A 12,500-nucleotide genomic window follows, 5' to 3' on the forward strand; every position below is an offset into this window, starting at 1 on the left:
CGCACACATAGGAATGCACTTGTCGGATTTAAAGCACGTGCACGCGTACACGAAGAAAAAGAGAAAGAGAGGGACACGCACACCAAGACGAAGCACTGCTACGGCCTTATCGGCAGTTATCGGGCCGTGATGTCACACAATGGGGCAGACAATGCTCGGAACAATACACCCCTGCCTGCTTCTAAACCATCCAACCCTCTTTCACCTTCTCTCTCTCTCTCTCTCTCTCTCTTCCCCATAACTGACTTCTCTCATCTACTGTTCCGTTCTTCTCTATCCTCCTCTCTCTCTTTCTATCTCTCTCTCATACATACTTTCTTTCTCTCTCGACACTTTGCACGTACGTACTATACGAATTCTCTTTCTACCTACCCCCTCTGCTCTCTTTCTTCTTCTCCCTTCCTCTTTTACTCTCAAAAGCACCCTACCACCACCACCATCATCAACAACACCGCCACCACTACCGACATCGTCTTTACTCCTGCCAACTTAATAAACATAATAGCTGACTGTGCCGCTTCGCGGTCACAATGAACGGTCCGTATGGCAACGAGAAAGAGAGAAATAGAAAATGTGTGTGTGTGTGTGAGAAAGAGAGAGAAAGAGAGAGAAAGAGATAGCCAAGATAGAAGACGAATAGACACGGCTATTGTACGACCGTCTTCGTTCGCATTTCCTCGGCGAATGGATTATTCAGGCCGGTCGAGCTACCGCGCGGCAAACTCGCGACTTCAACGCGGCTAGAAATCTTCTTTTAGTAGAAAATGGAATGAAAGACGCATCGGTTTTGGTCTTTTCAATGCGGTTCACTACATATATATACTACATATATTTATCTCTTTCTCTTTACCTCTCTCTCTCTCTCTCTCTCTCTCTCTCTCTCTCTCTCTCTCTCTCTCTCTCTTTCTTTGTCAAATCATCATTATGCACTTTTGGTAACTTTCGAAAAAAAAAAGATTTTTTTCAGTCACGAGAGATAGACGAGAAACTTGCGCCTTGTGTATATTAATAACGAAAAAAACAGAAAAACAGAGACGAACAATTTCCTTCAAACGAGTAGATCGACGATGATGTCACGCGAATTAATGATCGAAGTCATCTTGCAAAAATTAATATGTAATTTCTTTGTTTTTCTTTTATAACCTTTCACACGTAGGTAAAAGCTACGGATGAAGAATCATCGTTAGCAAACTTCATACTTATTAAAAAGTATACATTAAGATCTTCCAAGTGTTACAAAAGAATGTTAAAAACGTTTGAAATAAAACTGTGCGCCTGGTCCCCTTCGACTCATCCCGATCAATGTTACAATTATCTATGTAGAATCTTTCAAATTTAATTAACTAGCGAACGAGTTTCATCCGAATGGTCATGATCTGTAAGGACAGCAGGAAAAGAAGAAAAAAGAAGAAAAAAGAAAGATTTAAAAAAGAGAACAGAAATGAGAAAAAAAGAGGAAGAAAAAAGAAAAAGAGAGAAAAAAGGAGAAAAAAGTAGAGAGAGAGAGAGAAAAAAAGAAAAAAAAATCATCGGGAAAATTTGTTTTCCTGGTTGTCGTCATCGTGTGAAAGGGTAGATCGTACCGCACGCATCATCCGCTCGACTCCACGCCCCCGAATATCCACCCCCGTTCGAAACTCGCCTGCCTGCTTGCCTGCCGCGAGCTCTAACGCTTCTCTCCTCCTCGGAACCCAACTACTGAACAATATGCTGTGTGCCTGCGTAAGCACTCTACCAAGCACGTGCCTCTACCGCTATTTCACCACCACAAACTCACCACAACACGCGCGCGCGCTGTAACCGTCCCGACCGCTTCAAAATACGCAGGGCCACCCATTATTTCAACGACTTTTACTTTACACGCACCCACGTCGACGGAGGAACACGTGCCGAAGGTCAATCTATGTTTTATAATCGAACTGGTCAAATTCCCTTTGGCAATCTTTACATTCGCATGCATTAACAACGATGTCTAAAAGAGGGAGCGATTTAATAATACCTTTCTCTCTCTCTCTCTCTCTCTCTCTCTCTTTGCACTCTGTTATAATTGAATCTTATGGATAGATGATCGATACACTTGATACGAATGCAAGTTATTTTTAGTATCGTTAGATTTTTATTGGAACATTGTGATTTCATGTATTTTTGATAGGTCGATTATGTTACGCAAACGTTTGTATTTAAGTTAATAATAATGATAATAATGTAAGTATCATAATGTTGTTGCGTGAGTATTGGACGCATGTTTGCGAGTATCGGTGCATGGATTAGAATAATTTGCAGAAAGAAAATGTTTGGGGAGTTTATTTTTGTAGGACTTGTTAAGACGGACTCATTGTTGCGACGAAACAACGATTTATTAAAAGGCAACAAGTTTGAATTCGACTTTCGAAAATTTCGGTTTAAAGTGTAGTGTCACCGTATTATACAATGAGAATAAATGATATGGAATTATGACGAAAGTAAATGTGCTTAAAAATAACTTAGGACGACGGGACTATACTAATCTGTACCTGAAAAACGGTAAGGGTACTTACCCGTAACAAACAGTAAAGTTGTAAACTGCCCATAAAATTGTCAATTTGACTAATGTTCCAACTCAAATAAATCTTTGAAAAATGAAAGTTAACTTTCTTTTGGCAATATTCTGTCCTCTACAATTATTTCTTTGGATTATCCTAACATAACAAAGAAAGAATGCCCAAGGAAAAAACCCCTGGGCATTCTTGAATATATCCCAAAATTACCGATCATAAATGAGAAAGTTGGACAAGCGTTTTAGTAAATCAAATTGTAATCGTTTTCGAAAAATCATCGGGTTTTTAAATAAAAATTCCATCACAAAACGTCTAATCTCTCGATTCGTGTCATTCAGTGTATTTATTATTATCATTAAGAAATATTAAATATAAAAATTAGAAGGTAGTACCTTATGTTATACGCAAGATACTCATAGTTTTTATCTTAATTCGAATGTTCATTTAAAAATGAAATTCTAATTCTAATTTTTCAACAATCAATTGCAGCTGGGAATAAAGGATATTCATTTATTGCGTGTATAAGTATGTTAAAAATGTACAAAATATTATATAATTGTTTTTATTGCTATAACTTTGGTTAAAGTAATAGAAATAGTTGCGCATAGGATAGATTTGACCGCTTTCGAAGCGACCTTTCATCGATATCTTCGAAATGGTATCGGTTTGGTGTTAATTGAGCGAGCAGATGCGCTGAGGAAATAGTAAATCATACGTCCCTTCTTCCCACCATACGAACGGATGGTTCGATGACATTGCGAGCGCCTTATCGGTGTTTGGTTATCGGGGTAATGATAAATCGCTCGTTCAAATCGAACCCTTCTGGAACGCGTTACGACTACCCCAATGAAGGGGTTGATGACTATATAATGCAAGAAGTACAAAGTCACCCTCGTTCCATGCCAAGCGAAGACCCTACCTAGCATAGGGATTAAAAATTTTATTGCCGTTAAAATGATACGGAGGGTGAATCCTCTTGCGGAATAGCTTACAATAAGCATTATGTTAGACACATAAGTATTATATTCATCGGCACTTCTAAACTTGTAATTATAGTTAAAGTATCGTAATATTCGAATAAAGAAATTTATCAATATCATTCGTTATCCCTATTATATTTCAATCATATTGTTTTCAATGTGAAACAAAAGAAATGAATAAAAAATCTTCCCGAATGACTTTATTTGCTAAGAAAACATTATTGCCCTCGAAACGATCAATTCGTATACAATAGTATCGACTTCGAATGGCAACACAAATATCGAATATCCATCGACGGCAATGCGGGTATCGATACACCGAGAATTATTATAACGCGATGAAAGAGTAAATTAACGAGTAATTAACTGCTTCGGTCGATTCGGTAGAGAATCCGGAAGGCAGCAGTAAAACAAGATTACCTCGTGGGGTTGGCGTTGGCGGTGTTGGCTACGTACGAAGCTGAAAGTGGTGGTGGTGGTGGTGGTGGTGATAATGGTAGTGGTAGGGAGCGATATTCCTGGTGGTGGTGGTAACTATGCCGGTGGTGGTGGCGTCGGAACCGCCCCCGACTTTGCAACCCCAGCGAATGGAGTGACAATGCTGCCACGAGATTCACAGTTCTCTCTACCTCCCCCTTTTGTCTTTCTCCGCGTCCCTTGCCATCTCTCGCCTATGCTCTCGTCCCCTTTTCATCCCATTTGCAACTTTCTATCGTTTCTCGACCACCCCCTTTGCCCTCACGCGCGCACATTATCAACACTCTTTGTTTCACTTGACGTTCTAACCGCACGAAAGTGTATCGTCTTCGATTCGATTAGATTATCACGACTTCTTAACGATACGCTTATCGACTCACATCGATCTACGAAGTATCTAAACTGCGGATCTCGAAAACTAACGAATAGGAAAAACATACATACATATGTATGTATGTATGTACGTATATGTATACGTATATATATTCCCATGGAGAAATCGAATCAAGATCACTAGAGGCATGGAGGAGAAAAAGAAGGGAAACGTTTATCGCGGAACGTTAGCGAAAAGCGGAAGTACGACTTGTGTCGCGTGTCGCGAGTTAAAGGAAAGAAGCGAATCGAAAGGATCTAGCAGCGGTTCTGTTTGAAGGGACGAAAAGAGAATCCTTGCAAACTCCTCCCCCCCCCCCTCATCCCTCCTATTCCTTCTCCTAGTCATCGTCGTCGTTTCTCTACTTCGTGCCAAATCCAACCCTCGCTGGCACCCTTCTCCTCGCGCTCTCTTCTCCTATCTGATCGAGTCCCTCTATTTCGCGTCCTCTATTATTTCTTTTATCAATCTGCGCGCTTTCAGGGTGCTTTGAGGCCCGCTGAAAGCTGCGTGATAAATCATGAAATGTAAGAACCCACACGTACGCGCGACGACCCCGACACACGTACGGATTCGTTCGTGTACGTGCGAACGAATGATGCAGCAACACGAGTTACGCGTTCGCTCACAGTGAACGCCGGCACACCTGTATGCTGTATGCCTTCCTACGTAACCTGGCACACTCGAAGATGGCGCGTGTACACGCTTACGAAGCGTGCGTGCAAGAATACGCGCGTGTTAGTACTTACGCGAGGACGTATTGGTGTACATACATACATATATGTATAAAGGACGGTTCAATAGGCGGCATTGCCGGAGCGAACGGCATCCATACAGCCCGCCAGATGAGGTCTTCTAGCTTCCGTCGAGTCCGCGTGAAAGGATGCCCCAATAATATTCCATTCACCAAACCACCCCCGACCACCCTGTATATATCCGTCCCTGGTCCGGTCCGGCTCGTGCCCACCACCACTACCACCACCATTCGCCATTGATTTTTCATTCGTCGGCTTTTCAATAGTTTGTTATGAGCTTTCCTTCGACGACGTCTCTCCCCGCGACCGAACGACTCCTCCCCTCGCTCTTTCTACCCTCCTACCACCCCCATCCATTGCTCTCTTCTTTTGCAAGCCGGAAAGCACGCGGGGAAAAGCGCGGAGGGATAATAGGATGGTTCGTTGGACAAAGTCTCCATGAGGATGACGTTGAACGTGCTTTGCCGAATTAAGTCGAAACTCAATGCTTCGATTCGAAGTTGGCCTAATTAAACGACGTTCGCCACTGCATTTGACATTTCGAAGTAACCTTTGGAATTATCATCTGTCGAAAATTTCAACTCGAAATCGAATATTACTCGGGAAAAACGAACCTTCGCTTTATTTCGTTTGTATCTAAAGAAAAAAGAAAAAAAAAAGAAAAAAAAAGGAAAACAGAAAACAAAGAAAAGAAAAAAAAAGAAAACGATAAAAATAAAAAGAATGAAAATGAACGTAAATCGCTCGAAGAGTTTGAACGACGCCGGACGACAGAGTGAAAGAAAGAAAGAAAAAGAAAGAGAGAGAGAGAGAGAGAGATAGAGAGAGAGAAGTACGAAAAGCAGGATCGCGACGAAAAGGGCAGAGACTAGAGACTCTCGGGAGGACGGATTTCCCGGCGAAACAGAGCGAAAATAACCTATAACTTTAATCAGGGATGAATAAAGGCAACCCTTTTCGGAGCGGCGCTGCGTCAAGGCGAAGAATGGAGATGAGGATGTAGCAGAGTATCGGCATTGTTTCCAAACAAAGCGCGCCTTTCATACCACCGTGTTCCTCCTCCTGCTTCTCCTGCTACTCCTCCTCCTCCAACTCCACCTCCTCCTCTTCCTCCTTCTCCTGTTCCTCCACCTTCTCGCCACCTCCACCTTCTTCTCCGCTAGCGCTACCCCTTTTTCCTCCTACAACCCCTGCGAGTCCACCTCTCTGTCGTCTCTACCGCAAGCAGTAGAAACGAACGGTGGTGACGATGACGGTGATGGTGGTAGTACTGGTGGTGGTGCTGGTGGTGGTGATGGTGGTGGTGGTGGTGGTGGTGGTGGTGGTGGTGGTGGCGGTGGTGGTGGTGGTGGTGATGGTGGTGGCGGTGGTAGCAGTGGCGTCGTGCACTCCCCACTGGCTTTTCAGTCATTTGACACGCAAAGAAGTCAGGCAAGCCGGCATTGTGCCGACCACAAGCGCGGCGAGCCATTGTTACCGCACTACTACCGGCATAACCACCACCGTGCCGGCCCGAAAAGCCACCTTCTCCCTTTTGCCCACCCACACCCTTCGACGTTACGTTCGTCGTCGGTTCGAACGATCGACTTTGCCGATTCATTCGCGGACGGCCCTCGATATTCATTTGTCACCTCGAATAAGCTCCCCGACGAGGAGAGACACTCGTTAAAAGTAATTCCAAAGCCCGGGCTCTTTCTGTCTTTCTCTCTTTCTCTCTATCTCTCTCTCTCTCTCTCTCTCTCTCTCTCTCTCTCTCGTCCAGGATATGACGGACTCTTTGTTTTCCCTCTAATAGCCTCCTCACCCCGTAAAACTAAAGTCGTGATCCGTCAAATAAAATCCACTGGTCTTTTCTACTTATGTCTCCACCCCCTGCCTCCACCCCTGATCTAATTAAATAGCCAACCTATGGATATCGATACATATTGTTGTGAACTGAAAAAGAGATGATTAAGGAAATAATTCTTTTTTTTTTTCTTTTCTCTCCTTTTCTCTAAAATCTGATGAATTTATTACTTACGAGCGAACATTTTCGTAATTGATCTGTACTTTGGTCAGACTAAAAAAAAAAGGGGGGGGGGAGGGAAAGAACGAAAAATCTAATTTTTCTGTAATCCTTTTGAGGATGGATATACCTCGTTAAAGTAATTTCCCAAATTTCTAATTTGATATCGATAAAACTCGTTTAACGATACCTCGACGAACGAACCGGCCTCGTTGATCGTCGATTCATTCAAACTGTAACTATAAACTCGAGTGGTTACGTGTCTCGTCCCTTTAATGTAATAAAACTGAAATATATACGTAGGAACCCGATGATACAAGCTCATCCTACGACTACGAAATTGATTCAGAAAAGAGAAATAAATAGAGATGGAGATCGAGATAGATAGAGAGAAATAGAGAAGGTGAAATCTAGAGAAAAGAAAAAGAAAGAGTAAAAGAGAGAGAGAGAGAGAGAGAGAGAGAGAGAGAGAGAGAGAGAGAGAGAAAGTAGTCCTCCTCGATCACTACCATTGCATTCACGCCTGGATACTCGTCATTGACATTGGCTCCCTGGTAGGAACTTCCTGCATACGAAGCACGCAATATCGAGCGCGAAGCGTCGAACGGGACAGAATGGAAGGCCCGTATAGAGGTAGGAAGAGGAAAGAGGAGGAAGCGGAGGTGGAGGCGGAGGTGGAGGAGAAGAATGAGGAGAACGAGGAACGTCGACGATGCACCGAAGCTCGATGCAGTTCGAGAGAGAGAGAGAGAGAGAGAGAGAGAGAGAGAGAGAGAGAGAGAGAGAGAGAGAGAGAGAGAGAGAGAGAGAGAAGTAGTGAGGTAGAGATAGAGAAGAGGTAGGAAGGAGAAAGGAGGGTGAACGCGCTTCTCCTCGCATTATCATACAGGTATATGCCGGTGGTTCCTTTATTGTGCCGCACGGAACGAGCATACCACGTGTATTTCGCTATTGTGCTCATCCTCGTTTGCCTCCGCGCTCATGTTGGTGGATGCCAGAGTTACCTCCGTACGAGTAAAAGCTCGTTCCTTCGTCCTACGTGTTGGTGAGAGCATTCGCGAAAACGTGCCTTCGGATGTATGCGTGTGTGTATCGAGAAAGCTGTGAGCGCGCGAGCACGTCTCCAAACATCCGTCTTTCTCGCTCGCTCAACCCCATAGTATCTGCATATGTTAGAGCGAGTAAGTGAGTGAGTGAGTGAGTGAGGAGTGAGTGAGAGAGAGAGAGAAAGAGAGAGAGAGGGGGAAGAGAAAGAGGGAGAGTGCTTGTACGCAAACGACGTGTAATGCAATAACGCGAATGCAGTCGTCGCAAAAGCATTACCCATAATTCCATCGCGGCGAACGATATTCGCCCGTACGAGCCACGTCGTGGCTCGACGTATTAGGGAGTGAAAGAGAGAGAGAAAGAGAGAGAGAGAGAAACGTGCCCGATGTCGGGGAGTAAAGCTTCCTGCTGCTCGTCCCGACAAACGAGCGAGAAAATTGCCGAACGTGCGACGTTTGATGCAACGATTCGGCAGTCGATATCACTCGCACACTCTCGATATTTAATCCATACGTTTAATTCAGCTAATCCGCCTTAATTGCTTCCCGTCAATTTTATACACGATACGTACGATATTTCTATAAATATCATGATGTATATATGTATGTATGTATGTGTGTATGTATATATATATATATATATATATATATATATATATATATATATTCCAAAGATTCAATTGATAGAATGATGAAATGATAGGTTAAACGAGAAATTACTTTTAGAAATTTTTCGTTGCTAATAATCTATAGAAAACGAATGCTCGCAGTCTGTGGAAGCCGTTTATACGTAGCGAACAGTAGTAGTCCCTGGACAGAGGAACCTGTTAAAAGTTGGTAACTGCTGCGACGGAATGAGACGATACGGTGTAAGAGCTCGCACGTGGGTGTGTGCGTTAGTGGTCGTGCTGCGTAAAGGAAAGAGGATGGATAGGTAAAGGGATTTTGAGTGGGTGCGAGCGAGAAAAGAGATGTAGAAAAAAGAGTGGAAGCAAGAGAGAAAGAGAGAGAGAAAGAGAGAGAAAGAGAATGGGAGAGAAAGAGAGAAAGCGAGAAAGAGTGGAAGGAACAGAATCCAGGCGAATATGTTATACGCTCAAGCTCGTTCGCTCGTAACCGTGCAGTAGAATAGACGAGTTGTTCGGCAGTGAGGCTTTTGTCTATTTTACGGAGTTCCAAGGGCTTCCATTCGCGGGTGGTACTCTCGGCGCGGCTGGGAGGCTGCTCGCTGAAGGAAGGGAGGAGAGGGGCTAAAGCTGAAAGCTCTGAAATATATTCTCAACTGTACGTTATATGGATTCGCGCACCGGGCGTTCCTAATTATTGTTTTCCAGGCATCCGTTTTGCCTGGTTACCGCGGTGACTGAAATATACTCGTTTCGAAACTTCGCCCGTTGCATACAGGCGACGATGAGCGATACAGAGAGAGAGAGAGAGAGAGGGGGGGGGGGGGAAAGGAGAGAGAGAGGGAGGGAGAGAGAGAGAGAGAGAGAAACCACGGCCTCTCTTTCCTCCCTCTCCCTTTTTCTCATTGGAGGATCGACATTTTTAAGCTCCTTCCATATACTTCTCGCTTTATACATTTGCCTCGTTCCGTTCAGCACGCACCTATTGTCGAAAGATAGGTACGTGGGAGCGCTTTGAATGAACCACTTGACGCGAATCGGTATACGATTTTCTGAAATCGCGAAAATAAAAGCATACAAGAACGTTTTATCATCCCAACATTCGCCGATGTCGAAATCCTCTGATTTTCCTATGACGAAATAGTCAATTTTAAGTGAGACGGATAGAATGAAATGAGAGAAGGGTGGAAGAAGAATTGTCTCGTTATCTCTTGGAGGCACGCGAAACCCCCACGAATTTCCTAAACGCGTGCAAAGGATAGAGTAAGTGAGTGAGTGAGTGAGTGAGTGAGCGAACGAGCGAGAGAGCGAACGAGTGAGTGAAGGTAGCAGAGAGGGGTAAAAGGCGAGGCTCAAGGGTTGGAGCATCAAGCGGAAGAGGAGAGAACGCGACGAGGTGGTGCGATGCTGCTGGTGATGCTGCCGGTAGGGCGGTCGTATCGGTTAAGTGGGGGAAATTGCAAAACAATGAGACGACGTGGTAGGGGTAACAATGTGAGGGACAATAGGCCTGATAATGTGCCGGAGAATGGACGCCTAGACAAAAGAGTCGAATAAGGGCGCGCGCAACTACTACTCGATCCACCAGCCGCGTTACACCATCGACTCGTCCGCACCATACACACGTTAGAGCGGCAAGAAAAAAAAAATGACACGCGCCTAGTTCTACAACGTTTATGGTTCATTTCAGGTGTTGGCAAATAAGTCGTTTAAAATTCTCGTCTCTATGAGAGGACATCGATTCGCTCGATCAAACTCATCTACAGTTATATATCTGATAAAGATTTAAAAAAATTGTTTTTTTTTTTTTTTTTTTTTGTAACTATCTAAATATCATCAATTCGTATATTATTATTTAAAGATCGAAAGAACGAACGTTGAAAAAGATACTAGATTTGAAAGTTTGATCGACGGCCCTTGCTTTTGACCGAGGCGAAAAGATCAGTGAAAATGTTCAGGGTAGAAGCGAAAGGCGGGTAACCGCTTTGCGGGATAAACTGGAGGGATCAGAGGAGAGATCAGGGATGAGAGTAACGCGTGCTACCAACTGCAATGCCAGAGGCCAACGCCTGACACAACCGCGAGTTCTGGAGGGGTTGCGAGTCAAGGGGTTGAGGGATATAGCCCCCCGGGCCACCGGCACGACTCGTCTGGCGTGCACCTGTTGTTTCTACTTGCTTCGACTTAAGCTTCTCTCACACTGCCTTTCGATGTCGAAGGGGATCGTTGCGCTATTCGGATTATTGACCATCGTAATTGATCGTATTTTTTTGTCACTAAATTCACTATCGAATTAACGCGCATTAATTATTAATCGAAATTACAAAATATCGATAATAAGGAATGCATAATTTCGAACGTGATAAATTCGTCGATGATAATCAAACGCGAAAGCACGAAAAGGGAAAGAAGAAGAGAGAGAAAAAAACAAGAAAAAAAAAAGAATTCGGAGGATAAAAATACTGAAAGCGCTCTTAAAAACGAACCTACAAACAACACTCTAATTACGCTGAAGGTGTCAAGATGCTCGAGTCAAAGTTTAAATTGCAAATGTACTACACTCGAGACGAACGGATTCTCGCAGCATCCCCCGCGCACTGTTAAAAGACACGGCCAAAAGAGAGGGGAGATACTCGAGCGCTCGAGTATCGTCTTACGGAAGTTCCACTTCCACCCTTTCTCTCTTTCCCTCTCCTACTCCTGGATTCTCGCGTTGTTTCTTCTTTTTCTCCATTTCTCTTCCTCCACCTTCACCTCCTCCTTCTCCTTCTCCTTCTCGTCCAACCATCGGTCGCTTCGTACTAAATCTTTTCTATACGAGTTTTCTCCTCGACTTACGCGAGAATGCACTGCTGATAATTAGCATTTAATAAATAGTGTATGTATATAAGAAGCGACAGGTGCAGCGGAATAAAACGAAAAAACATCGGGCACGTTTGCGACGATAAAAATACGTCCCGACGGCGCGGCGTCGCGACTCTTACTTGTCGTCATCTTTGTGAAGCGGATTCTACAGGCAACGGTAGAGAAAGAGAGAGAGAGAGAGAGAGAGAGAGAGAGAGAGAGAGAGAGAGAGAGAGAGAGAGGAAAGAGAAAGAGGAGAGAGAAAGAGAAGAGAGAAAGGGAGAACGCGCTCTAAAGAGTTTGAAAGAAAATACGAAGAAGGAGAGAAGCGGCAGGAAAGAAGGCTAAGGAGCGTAAGAAGATGCGGAGAAGACGAAGAAGAAGTGGAGGAGGAAGAAGAGGCAGGTAGAAGAAAGAACTTTCGAAGAGGAAAAGAGCATGACGAGCGAGGGGAGGAAAAGAAAGAAAGAAAGAAAGAACGAAAGAAAGAAAGAACGAAAGAACGAACGAACGAACGAACGAGAGAGAGAGAGGAAAAGAGGAAGAGAAAAAGAGGAAAAAGAGGGAGAAGTGGCCGCACGCGAAGCAGGAGGAGCGCCACAAACGGTCCATAGAAATTTGCCGGCTTACAGAATGCAAGCACTTTTCTCTTTCTCCCTCTTCCTCCCTTTCTCTCTCTCTCTCTCTCTCTCTTTTCTTCATTGGTATATGCGACGACGTTTCGTTCGTCGACGTCTCTGTCGACGTCTTCGTCGTCATCGTCGTCGTCGTCGTCGTTGTCGTCGTCGTCGCCGTCGCCGTCGACCTAAGAGTAGCTCGCTCGCGCGCAACTGTTATTTAAGCTTCGCATAATGGCA

The 12,500-nt window shown here is 44.2% G+C and overlaps 1 protein-coding gene across 7 annotated transcripts in view; it reads right to left on the reverse strand.

Moving 5' to 3' along the window:
* LOC122633903 (transcription factor SOX-2-like) overlaps window positions 1-12,500 on the reverse strand; it is a 305,138-nt gene that overhangs the window by 279,140 nt on the left and 13,498 nt on the right. The window lies entirely within an intron of this gene.

Source organism: Vespula pensylvanica, chromosome 1 (genome assembly GCF_014466175.1).
Source record: "Vespula pensylvanica isolate Volc-1 chromosome 1, ASM1446617v1, whole genome shotgun sequence".
Taxonomy (NCBI): domain Eukaryota; kingdom Metazoa; phylum Arthropoda; class Insecta; order Hymenoptera; family Vespidae; genus Vespula; species Vespula pensylvanica.